At 38.4% G+C, this 19,776-nt stretch overlaps 1 long non-coding RNA gene across 1 annotated transcript in view; it reads right to left on the bottom strand.

The window, feature by feature from the left end:
• Nucleotides 1-19,450, bottom strand: part of LOC149143856 (uncharacterized) — a 34,507-nt gene extending 15,057 nt beyond the window's left edge. Inside the window, exons 1-2 of the long non-coding RNA XR_016265303.1 lie at nucleotides 19,231-19,450; nucleotides 18,844-18,915 (exon numbers count right to left, since the gene is read on the bottom strand). This is a non-coding gene — a long non-coding RNA (uncharacterized LOC149143856). The remainder of the gene's footprint in view (nucleotides 1-18,843; nucleotides 18,916-19,230) is intronic.
• Between the last annotated feature and the right edge of the window lie 326 nt (nucleotides 19,451-19,776).

The following is a 19,776-nucleotide window of genomic DNA, read 5'->3' as shown; positions in this document are numbered from 1 at the left end:
CAGAGACCACTAGATTTTCTACTCCACTTTCAGGAACCACAAAACTATTGCACCCATCAACAACCGTGCCACCTTGCCGCTTGTACAGAGTTCTAATCCGAACTCCCCGCATCAATAACAATGCTCCTCGAACCATCTTGCAGGTATAACACTGTTTTTTACCTGCATCATCCAACTTGCTTATAGAAATCAGATTTCTGACCAATGCAGGAATATGCAGAACACCCGAAAGTATTCTAACCCTTCCACCTTGCAGCTACAACTTTACTTTTCCATGACCAATGATTCTAGCCTTCCTATCATCCCCTAAGAATACATCACCACCATCGTATTACTCATACTCGCAGAACCACTCTCTATGGAGAGTGAAGTGAAAGGATGCACCTGAGTCAATTAACCATGCCTCATGATCTACTTGTGTACTTGAAGAAGCCAAGTACACATCCCCACCTTCATCTGAGGTGGTTTTTGCCTCTGTAGAAGGAGCATCATCAGATCCCTTTCCTTTATCACGAGCTTTAGATTTACAGTCCCTTTTGTACTGCCCTTCCTTTCCGCATTTCCAGCACACCACCTTTACAGGTTTTCCTGGAGATTTAGATCTCCCTCTAGGTTTAGATCTCCCACTCGATGATTTATTTTTGTTTCTATTCTAGGACCGTCCTCATACAGACAAGGCATCACCATTCTGGCTCTCCATATTTTTCCGTCTCATCTCCTCCGTCAGCAAGGCTGAGACTATTTCATCAAACTGCAAGGTAGTTGCATTGCTACCTATTGCAATAACCAAACTATCTCACGAATCTAGTAGAGAACACAACAAACTGATGCACTTATTTTCATCTGAAATTTTAATATCAACAGACGCTAACTGACTTACCATAGTATTAAATGTGTTCAGATGCTCTATCACTGAGTCTCCATCTTTCATCCTCAGGTTATACAACTTTTTCCGCAAGAACAGTTTATTCACCAGAGACTTAGATTGGGACAAAGTCCCTAACTTGTCCCACAAACCTTCGTTGTAGCTTCCCCTGATACATTCAACAATACTGAATCTGAGACACAATCATATTGTGCTCTTTGCCTTCCAATCCAACTTCTTCCATTCTTCATCGGACACTCATGTTGGTTTAGTACCCGGATCTACCACAATCCACTGATCTTTATCCACCAACAAATCCTCCATCTTGAGTTTCCACAACTCAAAACTCTGACCATTAAATTTCTCGATCTCTATCTTTCCACTGCTCGCCATCTTCTTTCACCACTAGAATCGATCTCGCAGATCTCCCACTGAACAGGGTCTACCACAGGCCCAAGCGAAACCCCTCAACAACAAAGGCATCCCCTTGAAGCCAAAACAGCTCTGATACCAAATGTAGGTTTTAACCCCGTACAAAAATTACATGCATACGAATTCTAAAACACATAAAATGAACAATGCGAGAGCATAACACATAAAACACATATACACAGATAGTTTCCCCTGGATCCCAAAACCGGGACTACCAGCTTGATTTTTCATTATGTTCCTTTCAATGTTATAATACATATTTATACATGCCGAAGCATCCAATACCATGGACCGAAAAACCATCGCATCCAAAGCCATGGACTGAAAACCATCGCGTCCAAAAACATGTGCGAAAATCATGCACAAAACCATAGGTGGGTCCGCCCAACCTAACATAGGGTCCAAAACCAAAATTTTCCGAGGCGCTGCCCTAGACCCCATAAAGTGGGGTTACGGGTGCCCCTCAAACCCCCTATGACCTCCCCCCCTCTAACCCCCAGTTAACTACGTGGGCTAGTCGTGGAAAGAATATAACACAACCCAACAGAGAGACCATATGTTATAATGTACATAAAGTATAATAAACATATTGATGTTGATAACTATTACATAGAACAATTAATGTTATACGTCCCATATCATATTGACGATAACATATTTAAACAATGATATTCGAGTTGGGAGAATTCATATTTCTTAGTTAAGAAAATCATAAAATGTAATGAGCAAAAATTCATGAAGGAAACAATGACAATGTGGAATGATATTGATAGCATAATTGTTGAGCTTGAAAACAAAGAGAGCGAATTGTTTGAAAGAAATTTACCTCCATGTGAAGAAATATAGAGTGAATAATGTTATTACGAATATGATATCGAATTAGATATTCAATTTTTACAAAAGACTACAAATGAAAAATCAATTGTTGAGAGACCTTACCAACTTATAAAGAAGCCACAAGTACTAGAAGAAATGAAATTCTATGAAATTATGAGAATGTTTAACTCAGAATAGGAAAAGATAGTGAAATAAATAGTGGATGAGAAAAAAATAATTGAAATGACCCCTTGTATGTACTTGTAATAGGTGGTGCAAGCATTGGAAAAACATTTACTATTATAGAAATATTCCAATCTTTAATTTGCTTGTACAAAAACATGTTTGGATATGACCCCACTCAATTAAAACGAATCATCACAACATATACATGGAAGGAAATATTCAATTTCGGTATTATAACATTGCATTCTACATTCCATTTATGATTTAACAAATCAGAACATATTTCACATAAAGGTGAAAAATTATACACACTAACAAAATATTGTGGACAAATTTGTGTTATGTTGATTATTGAGGCATATTTGATAGGTTCAACATTATTATACCATGTTAACAAATTCTTACATAAAATTAAGCATACTTCGTTGACTTATTTTGGAAATATTGATGTAATATTTTTAGATGACTTGTTCCAAGCATAATTGATCAAATATTCTTTGATTTTTGAGCAACCGATTTTATCGGATGAAAAACAAGGAACTATAATACAAAAGATGGCTTTGTTAATGGCATTGATGGAATATGCAAAAAATATATGAAAATAAAAATAATATTGATGTGTTATGGATAAATTTCATAAATCCATATATAAGTAAACTTAAAAAAAAAAAAAAAAAATTATCCTGAATTGTATTGTTGAAATATGTAACTAGGTTCGATCTTCATAATGACATATGTAATCATGATTTTTTGTATTTGATGTAAAGATACAATAAATTTATCATTGTCGTTCCTGAGGCATGGGTTTCACGCTTAAGGGAAATTTATTTATAGGTCAAGAACCCATTGAATGCTTCTATGGCTTTTCATTGAGTTTACAAGTCAATTGATTCATTGTCATGTATGGGCGACCCTTTTGGGCATGTTACATATTGTAAAGAAAAAAATTATTTGTGTCAAAATAGAGTCAAATACCCTCCAAGACCTTGTCATAATGCTACAACAAGTCGACCTTCAAAAGATGAATAGTTGGCCTAGGAATAGTGACAAGTCAGCTTACAAGTTGTGATAGGAAGCCTATATATATAGAGCTCAACCTCATTTGTAAAGGGCATCAATCAAGTTTATTGGAAGCATAAGACGCATGAATATATCTGGAAAAGAAGAGAAAATCAAAAGAGGAACAAAACCAAATCTTTGAGGACTATTTTGGGGCTAATTCCTTTCACACATGCAAAGAGGCTAGGGTAGAATTTGTTTCAGTAGAGCTGAAGTACAGTCACCATATAGAAGCCGAATTCAAGATAAAAAGAAAACTAATTTAAGAAGTTGAATTATCAAGGTAGGAAGTACTTCCCAAGTGAAGAAAAGGAAAGATCAAAATTGCCTCAAAATTTGTCACATGTGCAAGAGTAGTAATTGCAGGAGGTTGAAAGTTACAGGTAAGAGAGGTTGAAATCACAGTCAAAATTGCAAGTCGAAATTCTTGGTCAAAAGAGAAGTGGAGGTGGCTATATGACAAGATTAATTTGGTTTGACTTGGTAAGAACGAAGTGCTTCAAGGAGAATTTTGACTTGGCCTTGGAGGGGTCTCTGTAAAGGGTCATAGGTCTTGTAATTCATCATTTGAAGTTCTATAAGAAGAGAATAGTTCTTGTGGGTTTTCCTCTCAAGAGGAGAGGTTTTGGCCCTATCTGGTAGCCTATATATTGTGTCCTCTTGTCTCATTGTTATTTTTTTTTTTGGTAGTTTTTTTATGATAAGAACACTAATTATAATCAAGTGAAAGAAGAAGCTAACCAAGTTAAGTAAAATACATCACAAGTAGTTGCCCCTCGATTTATCAACATGCATGACAGAAACGTTTCATTTAATTAGACTCCAATATTGTGTGTTTCAAAACAGTTGACATGTAATAGCGATAGCTTTACAACTATAGTGTGCAAGAAATTTATTATACAACTAGCTTGTACTAGAACAATTCACTGATCATTAACATTGAATGGACTTGCATTTGATCCAAGTGGCATATCGACACATGGACTAGTTTACACAACACTATCAAGTGTTAAAACGATTCCATCATTTTATCTTATTCAGAACCTAATACAGAAGAATTTTTTGTGAATAAAAAAATATTAGAAGAAATGAAATGCTTAAGAGCTAAAGCATCATGGAAATCAGTGTACATAGCGAAGACGATAGCAAGTGCAAATACTTTAATGATTGCAAGTTTGAATATGTGAAACCTACATGCTCATGTGAATGACACTATGTGTAATGAATATTTAATGAATGTTATGATCCTCTGCATCTAGGAAACACATTGAAAATTGCCACTGTCCAATACTGAATTTCATAAATTCAATTTGAACATATCAAATTGTCTTCATGAAGTACTTAATTGCATACAAGAAAACATAGAAATCGTATCAACGAAAAACATTTTCAATAGTATAATTGAAATTTTTTTGTTGGAAGTATATGTCCAATGTTGGATATGCATAATAAATCTATATGTTGATCCATTTGTATCTGTTTCTGCAATCATTGTTGAAGAAATAGAAATAGCAAGGGCACAATTCAACTTGGTGATTCATTAGAGAAATTCTGAGGTAAAAAATGGGCCTCAAAACAAAAATGTACAATAAAATCCAACTTTATAAGAACCAATAGGATTCAATATGATGATGTTAACCAAGGGGGATGATTCACCATTTTTAAAGTAAAAATGTAAAAAGATTAAAAAAAAAATACTACTTTTTCAACTCATATTTTCAACTTATCTCCCGACAATTTTACTCAAATTTCAAGTAGGAGCACTCGTTGGATGTACAATTCAATTTTGCATCCAAGGAGTACCCATGTTGCATACTTCTAATGAAGACTAATACACAAAAAATGTGAAATACATGAAAAAAAGTGATTGCAATCACGTTTTTTTTATGTAATTCACATTTTTCGTGTAGTAGGGTCCATCGAAGGTATGCAACATGGGTACTCTGATCCAGGTAGATATTGGTGGCCACCCACCTATTCTACTTGGACCCCAAACATTGTCTCTTTTTGTTTCTCCATTTCCTTAATTGTAGCACAGTTTACTATTTTTGGCATTTTTTCGGGTCCTGAACTTTTGGAGTTGTTTTAATACCCTAAACAAAATTTTTTGGGAAAAATGAGAGACCAAAAACATCCCAAATTGGTTTGTCAATTTTTTAATGACCTCCTCTTCGATATCTTCGAAATGAGGTATTATGATAGCCAAATGGAGATCGTATGCCAAAGTTATGACCCCGGGAAGTTGATGTACCAATTTACCCAAACGGGGCCACAATTTTGGCGCTCCGTCTCCTAGGGTTAGGTTTTTGGATGTTTAGGGTTTTCCATTGTTTCTCAATAATAAATAGGCCTTTGAGCCTCATTGTAACATAGTTCAGAGGATCACGATTTGCCTGTAAATTCCGCTCCTCAGGGAAGAGTCAACAGAAAGGAGCCAAATTGCGGATATTTGTCTGACGAAATGGATGACTTGAAGGAGGAATTAGATAAGAACGCATAGCCCAAGGCATTGGTCTCCCCTAGTGAGGATCTTGGGATCTCTGTCTCATCCTCATTCCATTTCCGCGGCCAGATTGCTCCAGATCTCCTCTCTGCCGAAAGCAAGCAGTGAATCTGCTCCTCATTCTCGCCAGATTTGCTTGCAGAGATTCCTCTTTTGAAACAGCCAGATCTGTCTGAAGAATCTCAGGAATTTCAGATCCAAGTCAAACTACTGGGCAAGACAAGGATGCATTGGGTTCGAGCAACAGATCTCGTCCAGGATCTTCTGCAAAAACTCGAATGCCGACTGGGGATCCCCTCCTCCTTCCTTAGATTGTTATATAAGGGTAAGCAACTTATGAATCCCCTTCCTCTCTCTTTTTACAGCATTCATAAGGACCCCTCTATTGGGGTTTCTTTTCATTTAAGAGGTGGTTCCTTTGGGAAAACCTCCTCTGCCCCTTCTTTCTCTTATAAAGATGCAGCTCGCAAAGACGCTGCCCAACCTCAGTCCTCTCCGAAAGCAGCGCATCCAAATGGGGCTCCAAAGCAATTTTTGGTAGACAAATCAGAGGAAATTCCTTCCATCAATTTCTCTCATTCTGAGATTGAAAATCGCGTACAGATTTTTGAAGAATCAGCACTCATTTGCAGATTTAATGGGCTTTGGCCTCGCACAGCAGATCTATACCAATGGATCCACTCCACTTGGACTAAAAAAAGCAAGATTTACTTATGTTCAAAAGGATTCTTCATTGTGGTTTTTGACTCAAATGAAGATTACCAGAAGGCTTTAATGGGAGGCCCTTGGTTTTGGGGTGCAGCTGGGCTTTTTCTCACCCCCTGGTTTCCAGACTTCGACCCTTCTACAGCAGTCATCACCAAGCTTCCCATTTGGGTCAGGCTCCCAAATCTTCCGGCTCATCTATGGCATGCATCTGTTTTCTTAGCCATTGGAGATACTTTAGGACGCTACCTGGCTACAGACACCTCAAGAAAGGAAAATGGTCTTTACACCTTCGGCAGACTTTGTGCAGAAATAGATATCAGCAAAGGACTACTGGATCAGATTAATCTCAAGATTGGAGATTTCCACTGGACTCAAACTTTGGATTACGAGAATACAGCCTTCCGATGCCTCCATTGCCATCAAACGGGGCACCTCCAGAGTACATGTACTCAGTTCCTCGATAAAAAGAAGAATCTGAATCGCAAACCCAAATCCAAGCGCTAGAATCCTTGTGAGCCTCCCCGTTCAATGTACGATCTAGATTTCTCTAGTTCGGATGAGGAGGAAACTGAAGTTGTTTTGCATAATGATGAGGACACTGAAGTAGATGTGCAGAATGTTGTGATTCCGATGGAAACTCCATCGAGCGCTCCAGCAGTCCCCTCTGACCCTCAGTTTTCTCAGAAATGTTCTCATTTTTCTTCATCCTCAGATTCTGATAAGGATATTCCGCCGCCAGTGCAGAATAGTCTTCAACTTGTCATGGCTCAGCCAAACTCCACTGGGTGGGTCAAAGTAAACAAGAAAAAAGGCAAAAAATGTCGTGTGACTGGAAATGACCCCTCGGGGTAGTTCTCTTAGCTGAGTTCTTTCTTTCTATTCTCTTTTGTTTTCTTTAGCCCTTTCATGGTTTGTCTCTAAGGCGTGAGGTGGATAGCCTATCACCTGTGGCTCCCTTGCTTTTCTGCTTCGCTTGCATGCAAGCTTGATTGCACTATATTTTTCTTATCTTAATAGAATTAGTCTTTATTCAGAAAAAAAAAAAAACATAGTTCAGAGGATGCAGCCGCCTATTGGCTTAGTGGGGTCTGACCCAGGTTCAGAGATGATTTAGCCAAACAAATCTCGGTACTACTGCCCTTTCGGCAATAGTCCGTGGAGCACGGACTGAGGTCTCACCCGAAGTAGTATGGGAGGGTTCTAGAACCAAGTTTCTACACCCTAGGGATGTCTAATGAGTTCAAGTGGTCCACGATTCGACCATGCGCGTACGTCACTACGCACACTTACTCGTACCTCACAGCCTGAGGTTTTGCCTTCACACAGCCCTCCTTAGGGGCCGAACACTGTTATTACCCAAGTCGTTACTAGTAATTCAATATTAGTTGATTAACTTGGCTTATTGGTATGCTTTCGGATATAATATTCAAAATTCATATAAGTGCGCACAGTAAATAAATAGTATAATTGCAAATGGTATCAAACATGTAATAACTCAGAACAATAGAATTGGTAACAAAACTTCTCTTTATTACTCTCTTCCTTTAGTTACAGACTCAACTTTGCCCTGCGCACTCAACTGCGGACTCTACCAGGCCTCTGTGCACTCAGTTGCATAGCCTCTTCCTACTACTACAACCCAAGATACACTTAGACTCTTGCTCTATGCTTCGCTATCTTATTCTATCCATCCATCGTCTGATCTCTTTACAACTTAGAGCCTCGCTCTACTTATACAATCCCATGGTCCGTGGACCATGGGTAGGCTGAAATTACATTCAAAACTTAGGGTGGACAGCCCTATGACTCTAACATACATTTTGCATTCCGCGCCCACAATTCACAGAGTCTTTACAACAATAACAACTCAAAACTTGGGCTTTGAGCCCCACAACATGTTGTGGGGGGATTCCATGCCCAATAGGCCCCCAACACAAACATCGTGACTCACCCTCAAGTCACTCCATCGGCACGGCGATCTTAGTGCGCAGTCCCTCCAATTGGTCTTGAACGGTTCCGATGTCTGCAGTGCACTGAGCTGCGGCTTGTTGAACCTGTTGCATCCATTCTTCTAAGACCTCGGTGACTGAATTTGTTTCCATACATCCGTACTGATATATGTTTATTGTCCCACGCCCTTTTCTGTCTCCCTGGAGTGCGAAGACTGTGTTGTTGTCGGTTAGTCAGATAGTTGGCCCACCTGTGTAAGACTTCAAGTGGCTGCCATTCACTTTTCCTGGGAAGGGTTCTCCATTTAATTTGACAAGCTAGACCATGCCTCTATCTGTGACTTCCTTAACCACATATGGTCCTAGCCAATGCATTTTGATTTTTCCTGGAAATTTTTCAAACTTACTATCATATAGCAGTACTAAGTCATTTACTTTCAATGTGTGCAACTTAATATGGTGATCATGCCAAGCTTTTTCACGTTGTTTTTGAACCTACTGATGAAAACCTGCCAATAATCGTTCCTCCTCAAGTTCTTCCAATTACACGAGTCTTTCTTCCAGAGCTTCGTGGTCCGTCATTCCTATGAGTGCTGCTATTCACAAACTAGGTACGATATATTCCATTGGCATGACAGCTTCCACGCCATAAACTAACCAGAAAGGTGTTTGTCCCATCTGTTTCTTGCACATTGTTCTGTAATCCCATAGCACTGTGGGTACGCGTAGGCCCCAATCACTTCGTTGTGCATTGCACACTTTGGTCAACGTGGTTTCCAGTATTTTTTTGAATGCCTCTATTGTCCCATTCACTTGTGGGTGATACAGTGTATTCTTCTGATGATATACCTGGAATTCTTCCATGAGCGTGCTGATGGTTTCATTCAGGAAATGTGTTCCACGATCACTCATTAAGATTTTCGGACAGCCAAATTGGGTCAACACATTGTCAAACAAGAACTTCACAGCCGTAGCGGTCATGCAATCTTTGACCAACTGTGCCTCTACCCATCATGTCAGCTACTCCGTTGCGGTGATGATGTAGCGCACACTCGTCTTTCCCTAAGGTTTGATTGGTCCCACAAAGTCGATTGCCCATTTCTTGAACAGTTGCAGTGTCATTTGTCTATTTAATGGCATCTCATGTGGTGGAAGAAAGCAGGATGTGGTGGAAGAAAGCAGGATGTTCTTCGAAATTGCTGAGAATAAACAGAAATTGCACGACACATATGAACAATTTCCCGCTGAATGTGGACGCCAGGTGTCAACGTTAGAAACAAAAGGACGACACAAGTCTCACTCAAAGGAAGGCCTATCGGCCTAAAGATTCAGTTGAAAATCAAAAACTTTCTGGGTAGATTACATGATGCTCACAATTTTAGGAGTATGGGAGTAAAAGATATACAAAGCTGATGGATGAGAGATAGATTTTGGAATGATAGGGCTTGGAATAAGTGAGAAGGAATCCTTCCAAGGGCTTCATCGTGATGATGGGAAGACGGTTTATAAACATACATTTCCCTTTTCTTGACATAACATCTGTAAAGGATGTGACAAGAAACCTCTCCCTCATTCCCCTATGTCAACATAGTTGCAAGCAGCGAGATATTCAACAGACAGTTACACTTCATGTTCCGCCTTTGCTGCTTAACAATAGAATAACTCTTAGTGAGACCATTTCATTAATTTATCTTAAGACCATGGGGATATTTGAATAATAAATCAGGGAATTTGCAAATATTGTTTAACAAGTTTCAGAATCCAATTTAATACAAAATTTAAATAGCAAACTCGAACTAGTTTTGTAATTGGAAGCCAGACTTTTCGGAAGATGTAGCAGAAATTTATTATAATTGCTGATAGTAACTTAATAGCAATATTTACATTTAAGCAAATAACGGGAATATATTTTGCGGACTAAAAAGTAGGAAGGAAATCTGGTTACACATATATTATCATGGAAATCTCAAGTTGTTTAAGTGTTCATGTATGAGTTTACCATACCCTGTTCTTAATAAATTGAATCGAATATTCACACTTTCCGTGTCATGAGGCATAAAAAGAACCCATAAACTCGACCTGAGTAAATGCGAGATATATGAAATTTCATTTACCACAAGGTTCTCTTATGCAAGACTAATGGAAGAAACAAAAATATGGAGCAGCTTTCATAGACAACTACAGAGTCCAAACCTAAACAATTATGCAAACAATATAATCTATAATTACTATTATCACTTACTTTATCAAGCTTCTCGAAGGTGTCTGCACAGCGTGGAATTTGATAACACCCCATGTAACTACATAGATTAATTATAGAACATGAATAAAATATTACAAATTAAATGGCTTAGGGAACCCAACTTTCGTATGGTAAATAAATTAGGGAACCAACCCCCTAAGTAAATGAGTTTTGACTAAAGAGGTCAAAAATGATCTTGGCTTGTAGATACTCCCGCATCAGAGTCATGGGGAATAAAATAATTGTTCATCATCTTCTCAACACTTGTGTTGTACTCGATAATATTTGTTGTTGTCATCCATGTAGCATCTTCTGCCAGTTGTTGTTTCAATTTAACAAGATATTGAAGATACTCTTTCCCTGTAGTTTTCTTGACTATTTTCTATTGGCATTGTGGCTTTCATTCTTGTAGTTGGTTTGTGTTGGCATTGAAATCAATCTTATGATGGTCTAGATGATGCATTGATGTCAACCTCTTTCAAAGAGCATAGTCTTGTTGACATTGATGACAACCTTGAGGTGGCCTAGTTGATCAGTTGATATCTTAGTCTATTTTTCTTACTTGCAGAAGTGCTAGAGAGTAGTACAAAGGTGTTGAAGGTTATGCAGATGTCTGAGGAAGAGTATAGGGCTTCTTGGCACTAATTTCAACCCTTGACTTGTTGGAAGCTAGGTCAACTTGGTGGTGACACTTTTCTAATGAATGGGCCTACTTGTTGAAGTGTCACAAAGCTTAGTAGAGGTCTACAAGTGTGTGCAGGTGTTGAAGAAAGTGTGCAAGAAATTGGAAGAAATTATAAGCAAAAGATCTGATTTTTTTCCTTATGATTTTCCACAGCCGCTGGGAGAGAGTGTCCTCAGTGTGGTTGTATCCTTTCAGCGATTGGGATGCAGTGTAAAGAGTTCAGATATAGTTGAGAATTTGATGCAGGAGCATCCGGACACGTCAATGAAAGAAAATTAGAGGAAGAGGACAAGTGGACAACCACATAGACAGCCAAGGCAATCTTGAACAAGATTCAGTTAATAAACTAATTTTAGTTAAAAATTAGTTATAACTGAATGTATGTATAAAGAACTGAACGATTCCTGAGTGAATCAAGAAGAGGAAAAAACCGAAAATCCTGTGTGAGAGAGGAAGCAAAATGTAGTCGCTGGAGAGTTTTGATTAAGGCTGAAATGCCTTAAGACTGTAATTTTAAGTTTGTGCATAATACAAATGCGTTTGTGAATTTATGTCTTTGTGTATTTCTGTTTGAATCGTTTTCTGGTTTTCTTTTCTGTTGAAAATGGAAGTGTGAATGCCCCATGGACAGCGCTACAGAGATTGCAATCGACCGACGATGTGGAAAGCGAATTATGAAGCCTTTTGTGGAAAAACCAGTTCATGGAGATGATCACAGTGTTATGATTTACTACCCAAGCTCTGCTGGCGGAGGAATGAAAGAGTTATTTCGGAAGGTTGGAAATCGTTCGAGTGAGTTTCATCCAGATGTTAGAACAGTACGAAGAAAAGGGTCATACATATATGAAGAATTCATGCCCACTGGGGGAACAGATGTCAAGTTTTATACAGTTGGGCCTGACTATGCTCATGCAGAGGCCAGAAAGTCTCCCGTTGTTGACGGTGTTGTTATGAGGAGCCCTGATGGGAAAGAGGTGAGGTATCCAGTTCTATTGACACCGACAGAAAAGAAAATGGCAAGAGAAGTTTGCATCGGCTTTGGTCAAGCGGTATGTGGATTTGACCTTCTACGTTGCCAAGGAAGATCTTACGTTTGTGACGTAAATGGATGGAGCTTTGTAAAGAATTCTTATAGTATTATGATGCTGCGGCATGTGTCTTGCGCAAGATGTTGAAGGAAGAGCGGCAGCAAGAATCCGCAGCTGATCAGCAGCTGAAGAATATGAATGACTCGTTAGCCAATAAGGAAAATTGAGGCTGTGAGGAGTTCCTGGAAGGCTTCGTGGGCCCATAACCCACAGGTCCCAGGATCGAGTCTGTAAAAAAATACTGAAAACGGAGACCCCCAGACTTCGTTTTCATCAAGTGGTATCAGAGCGGGAAGATTTCCTGCGGAGAGGAAGAAAGAAGGTACGAAGGAAACAAGAGGTACAGTTTTTAATTTTTAATTTATTTTGTGAAGGTGAGGAGATTGCAGCAAACCTAGAGCAGGAGTGCTCAATTGGTTCGAGAGGAGAGAACCGCGGAGATGCCGAGAGGACTAAGCTCAGGAGCGAAGCTTGGTAGGGCATCTGGTAGCAGGGAGGACTTGCTATTGCAGAGGTTTGGTTGCAGCTCACAAAAGGCAGTTCCACTGAAGAAGAGAAACAGTGGGTAGAATTGCTCAGGAAATGCATATGACCAGGAGGTCATAATTTTGTACCTCGGGAGCATATGACCAGGAGGTCATAATTTTTTGTACCTCGGGAGTATGATGCAGGAGCATCCGGACACGTCAATGAAAGAAAATTAGAGGAAGAGGACAAGTGGACAACCACATAGACAGCCAAGGCAATCTTGAACAAGATTCGGTTAATAAACTAATTTTAGTTAAAAATTAGTTATAATTGAATGTATGTATAAAGAACTGAACGATTCCTGAGTGAATCAAGAAGAGGAAAAAACCGAAAATCCTGTGTGAGAGAGGAAGCAAAATGTAGTCGCTGGAGAGTTTTGATTAAGGCTGAAATGCCTTAAGACTGTAATTTTAAGTTTGTGCATAATACAAATGCGTTTGTGAATTTATGTCTTTGTGTATTTCTGTTTGAATCGTTTTCTGGTTTTCTTTTCTGTTGAAAATGGAAGTGTGAATGCCCCATGGACAGCGCTACAGAGATTGCAATCGACCGACGATGTGGAAAGCGAATTATGAAGCCTTTTGTGGAAAAACCAGTTCATGGAGATGATCACAGTGTTATGATTTACTACCCAAGCTCTGCTGGCAGAGGAATGAAAGAGTTATTTCGAAAGGTTGGAAATCGTTCGAGTGAGTTTCATCCAGATGTTAGAACAGTACGAAGAAAAGGGTCATACGTATATGAAGAATTCATGCCCACTGGGGGAACAGATGTCAAGGTTTATACAGTTGGGCCTGACTATGCTCATGCAGAGGCCAGAAAGTCTCTCGTTGTTGACGGTGTTGTTATGAGGAGCCCTGATGGGAAAGAGGTGAGGTATCCAGTTCTATTGACACCGACAGAAAAGCAAATGGCAAGAGAAGTTTGCATCGGCTTTGGTCAAGCGGTATGTGGATTTGACCTCTACGTTGCCAAGGAAGATCTTACGTTTGTGACGTAAATGGATGGAGCTTTGTAAAGAATTCTTATAGTATTATGATGTTGCGGCATGTGTCTTGCGCAAGATGTTGAAGGAAGAGCGGCAGCAAGAATCCGCAGCTGATCAGCAGCTGAAGAATATGAATGACTTGTTAGCCAATAAGGAAAATTGAGGCTATGAGGAGTTCCTGGAAGGCTTCGTGGGCCCATAACCCACAGGTCCCAGAATCGAGTCTGTAAAAAAATACTGAAAACGGAGACCCCCAGACTTCGTTTTCATCAAAATTGCTAGTTTTGTCCATGCGGTTGTGGGCTTACATGAGTTTTTCTCCACATTCCTCGTGCATATCAAAAAAAAATTGACATGGTAATTCCCAGAAGCTTCAAAATTAATTGGGTAAGCATGAAATTGGTTGAATAAGTCCTCCATTGGGTGTGAATGTTAAGGTCCAACCTTAACCCCTTTATTTATGTAAATATCCGAGGGGTCTTGTTAGAGTTCTAGTTAGTTAGTTGAGTCATTAAAGCTCCTAAGCAATTATCCGCATTATAGAAAAGAGATCACAATTAGTTATAAATGGGCCATAATTAGTAAATAAAGTGGTTATCCTGTATTATGCAAGGGACCACTAGTAATTAGGGTTTTGGATGTCATAAAGCTATAAATAGTCTTAGATATCAAGGGAAGAATCACTGAGTCTTCTTGTAATCAAGCCCTACTCTATTGGAGGTTTCCCCCTCAAAGAGGCAAGTGAACATTTTCTTTTGCTTCTAAATAATAAAATATATTTGCAACTTGTCTCAATTCATTTGACATTTATGTTTTTCTGGCAATATTGTTTCATATTTCTAGCATTCGAGTATTCTTTGCATGTCAAGTGCATAACAAGTGGTATCAGAGCACTTTCCAGGGCCAACTATACCTCCAATTTTGGTAGAATTTTTTTAGGCTAGAAACGTGTTCTAGCGTATTTAAATCACAGGATCTGTCATTGAGCACATAAACCTGTGGATTTGGGGAGGCATGTAGAAATTTCATCATAGATCACCCGATAATGCAATATACTAAAGCAAAATACTTGATCTACTTCTACAAACAAACTTGCGGAATCTTAATCGAATATGAGCAAGATCAATTAGAACACTTATAACTGAGAAAGAGAATTCAATCACACATGAACACAAAAGAATAACCCGGGGAAAGCCTCAGCCTAAAACCCCAATCTCTGTATTATCATACAAGTGGAAATATGTTCAAGTTACAAAAAGAATAAGCTCTCAAGCTATCCTGCTCTCTCTGCAATCAAACAATACTGCTCATAGACAGTCAAAGGCTCTCACAACCTTCTCCTCTTCCCTCCAAGCCTCATATTTCCTTGCGCAGCTTTTCCTAGGGTCCAGTGCTTCCACTTGTGTGAATTCCCAACTCACACTGCTCACTTGGCTTAGAATTAACTGCACAAACCTAAAGGAGATAATTCCTTCTGCATGGATGAGTTTCCTATATAGGAAAAATCCTCCAACTGATAGTACACTATCCCTTCCTCTGATCTCAACTGAGTCTCTGACTGAACTGACATGCATGAGTTATTTATGAGAGAATATTCAGTTATCTGGAGAGCAACAGTTACATGCATGTAAGCATTAACTAACTAAACTCACAATTAATTCAACAAACTATTTGAACTAATCTAACTGGACTTGACTCAGTTAACTGAGCCAACTAATTACAACTCATCCTTATCTCTTTAATTGATGAATAAATTCTTCAATTAATGGAGAAACTGTTGCATGTCCCCACATAGACTTCATGTTTGATTTTCTACAACTAATTAACTCAAGATGAATTAATTATTATTTTACAAACAACCGCTAAGATCAAATTCGAATTTTAATTCTCAATTTTAGTTTAAGGACTAACTAAAATTGGAATCTATCTCGAAATGCTATTTATAGCAATGCTATTTTTAGCACTTTCATTTTTCATTCCTTGTTGCTATGTCCAACACTAGTATCTGAACTGCTATTTATAGCAGTGCTATTTTTAGAACTTCTATTTTTAGCATTTCTTGTTGCCATTTTCAACACTCCCTCTAACCAAGAAAGGCATTCAACTCGAACTTGAACTTGAACCTTTGGAACGTTCTGCATGCAACACTTCTCCCAAGTGTTATTGCTCCAACAACTATACAAACAAAAAAACTCCCAACTGACCTCTTTGTTGGGCTAGAAACATCCTCTGATGCTGAAGCTCCATCTGTTGCTGACAAGTGCTCCCTCTCTGACCTCTGAGCTGCTGCAACACTCCATGCATCTTGCACTGTTGCACACCTCTCTGTGCCATCCAGCACTGGTGCAACACTCCTGTGCCTCTCGCATTGTTGCAGCCTGCTAGCTCTGCACTTTCTTACGATTGCTGCACTGTAGCTCTCTCTACCGCTCCATCTGCATCTGTCTTTACCCACTCAGTCAGTCCTGCTACTCCTTGTTGGGGCTCCCGTAGCAAGGTCTAACCAAAGAGGTTGGGTACCTCAATGATCCTGCTCCAGAAAACAGGTTGCCTTTTATGCCAAAAGTAAATACATGATATAAATACTTCAATATTTTTCAAGCGTTTCCTAGATTCTATTCAGAGCTAGCAAACACAAGCACAATGATGTTGCTACGTTCATTGCTTGGATACAACCTAACAGGCCAAAATATTCAGCACAATGATAACACCCTCAACAATCAGAAGCAAACCTCAATCATCATGTATTTAACATTCAAAAGATAAGAAGGTTATGGTAAAACTAACAACAACAGGTTATTTACATAAATACCAGTAACAAACATTTTACAAAGTTCCAAACATAGGCAATAAACCAATCAACAAGAACGTTACTCCATAATTAAATTTTATAGTGCAATGTGTGATGGCCAACCCACACGAAACTGAGTTCAAAATTTCATTCTACATATATAGTCAAATTACTTAATCCTTTATTGCTTGCTGAAAATATTTTGTTGCAAGGAACTTTCACATGTTAGCTCAATCTTAACATTACTTTCTATTCTTTTGGGTCATGGAACAGTATTATTTCCCATCAAGCCTAAAACAACATGATATCCTTGTCAAATTGCATTATACATTTTTCAAACAACAACAAAAAATATGATTGATTGCCACTATGGCAATAAAAATGCTTAAAACATAAAATGAAGCTTGTAAAGTAAACACAGGATTTGAGATCTTAAGTCATTGCTAGAATTAAGACGACATATAATTCACAATATTAAAACAATCAAAATGCATCCACCTCAAATACAAATAAAACATCACCTTTGCAAAATAATACCACCAGTGAATAATTCAGGCGGGATTGCTTAAATGTTTAAAAATGTATTAATTTGTGTATTAAAGATTAAAAGCAAATCACAGTTACCAAAATGATTATAACAATGAGAGGAAAAATTATTAAATCCCAGCAATGAATAACTATTATCTCTTACCACATTTAGGCTTTTCAGTTGTATTAAATATTATGGAAACATATTAATTAATTTAACAGTTTCCACTGTGTGATGGTATACGAACGACAAGGTAATTCCATCATAGAATATAAGACATAGCATCTTCCAAACAAATTTAAAAAGGTTGGTAATACCATTTATGAACCAACGACAACCAACGACAAGGTAATTCCATCATAGAATATAAGACATAACATCTTCCAAACAAATTTAAAAAGTTCGGTAATACCATTTATGAACCAACCACAACCAGCGACATCGTCCACCAGCAGTGGGAGTATGCGAGCAAGCGGTTTCCCATCGTAAAAAGCAGGAGCTGGGGCACAATCAAACCCAAAGTGCACTAAAGGAAGGCCCCAGAGCTTTCAACCAAGCGGATAACAAATGGGCTAAAGGAACGGCTAACAGGCTTGGAGCACTAATTAATATTGGCAGGCATATTAATTAGATAAACTAACATATCAGACGCACCCATACCACGTATGTCCACCGTACACGTCAGCTAAAACGAATAGGAAAAAATGGAGTGGCTTCGACGAATCGAGTGTGGGTTTTCAGAGAGTTAGAGGTTTTAAGTTCAATTCTCGGTGGCCATGGCTTCTCCGATGGAAGGATAATACTGTTCTAGATTTGTGGAAAAAATGTGTAGAAAATGGCAGTGCAGCAATGTCCGAGGAAGCCAAATATCTGGAAATAAAATTGAGAAGGTGAGGTAGTAAAACACAGTAGAGAGAAGAAAATTGTAAACGCCATACCAATCTTCTAATTTATTCATAGATTTGAAAATCTTCTGAGTTTGAGTCTTCTACGTCATATGTTTTGGCTTTACACTTTAGCTTTAGCTTTCTCCAACAGATTGCATAATTTAACAGAGAAAATAACTGCTGGAGGAATATGACTCTCACAAACCCTACTCCCACAAACCCTGCTCCCATCTTACATATAATGCTCGTAAACCAAGTTCCAATTTACGTGAATAAATTTTATTTGGGTATGTCCAGAATGCAATTTATGGGTTTAGAATCAAATAGAGTTTGATGATTGTAAAAACGCCCAAAATGGAAGACACCGAGCTGTTTGTTTGCCCAGAGTCTTGAAATTATGTTTCATTATGATTGATTTTCAAGAAGAATCACATGCTAACCTAATCCTCATCGCACTTTCAGAATAAATTTAGAATAACTTCTGAATTGTTAACTGAAAATTTTTAAATCTACAACAAATTGATATAATAAATGTTATCGACAGAACAAAACAAGCAATAATATATTGAGAAGGAACTGTGGCTTACCTCAGGAGTATCGCTCCATAGCAGTGATGCTCATGCTGCCCGTTGCAGAGTCTCTATCTGTTAGCAAAATATCTGAAAGCAGAAAGAAATAAACAAATAAAGCACCATCAGACCTCAATGAATTATTTACAGATTGCAATTGAAATCAAATCTGAACAAGCACAGGGACGAAGTGGGAAGGAGATTGAGAGTTATGTTATTTCTTTATTGTTAAAGAAAAACTTCAAACAAAAAAATAAACTAATAAAACATCCTTAATCTAAAAACTGTGCAAATAATTAAAATTATCAAAACAAAAACACGAGAATTAGATATGGAAAATTGCAATTACTGTTGATATTAAGAAATCAAATCAAATTTAAACAAAAGGATCCAAATCTCCCTCACCTCATCCATCTAACCAGAAGAGGAATGGAGATTGTCTTGGCCGGTTTGGTTCAGCGAGCACCCACAAATACCTCTGCCTCAGGATCTTTCCCTCTCTACTTTTTTTCAGGAACTTTTTCCTCTGTGCTCTGCTCTGCTCTCTTTGGTTCTCACTCACAGACGTTGATTTCTCGCACAAAAGCATAACAATAATGATGACATACAGCACAAACAAACAGGCATACCCACACACAGAAAAAAGAACGAACACACAGAAAGAAAAATTGGAGCGCTCCGCACATTCAATCATGGCACACCAGACTACCAACGCCTAAGAGAAGATCAGAGGAAAACAAAATACAGTCAATGAAATTGGGGCATGAGTTATATACATATATATAGTGAGCCGGCCATCTTTTACGGCTTTTCTTAACGGTTAGTTTTCATGAATCTTTCGTGGCTAAGAGTAAATTTCCTGCAGTGAATATGCTTTTCAAGAAAGCCTGATGATGCGGTAGGATATTCAAAATTATAAAATTGCGAAAATGCTTTTCAAGAAAGCTTGAT

This window comes from Pinus tabuliformis, chromosome X, assembly GCF_031772625.1.
Source record: "Pinus tabuliformis cultivar Carrire ecotype Pingquan chromosome X, CPIR1, whole genome shotgun sequence".
Taxonomy (NCBI): Eukaryota; Viridiplantae; Streptophyta; class Pinopsida; order Pinales; family Pinaceae; genus Pinus; species Pinus tabuliformis.
This window is presented reverse-complemented; position numbering and strand designations above follow the sequence as displayed.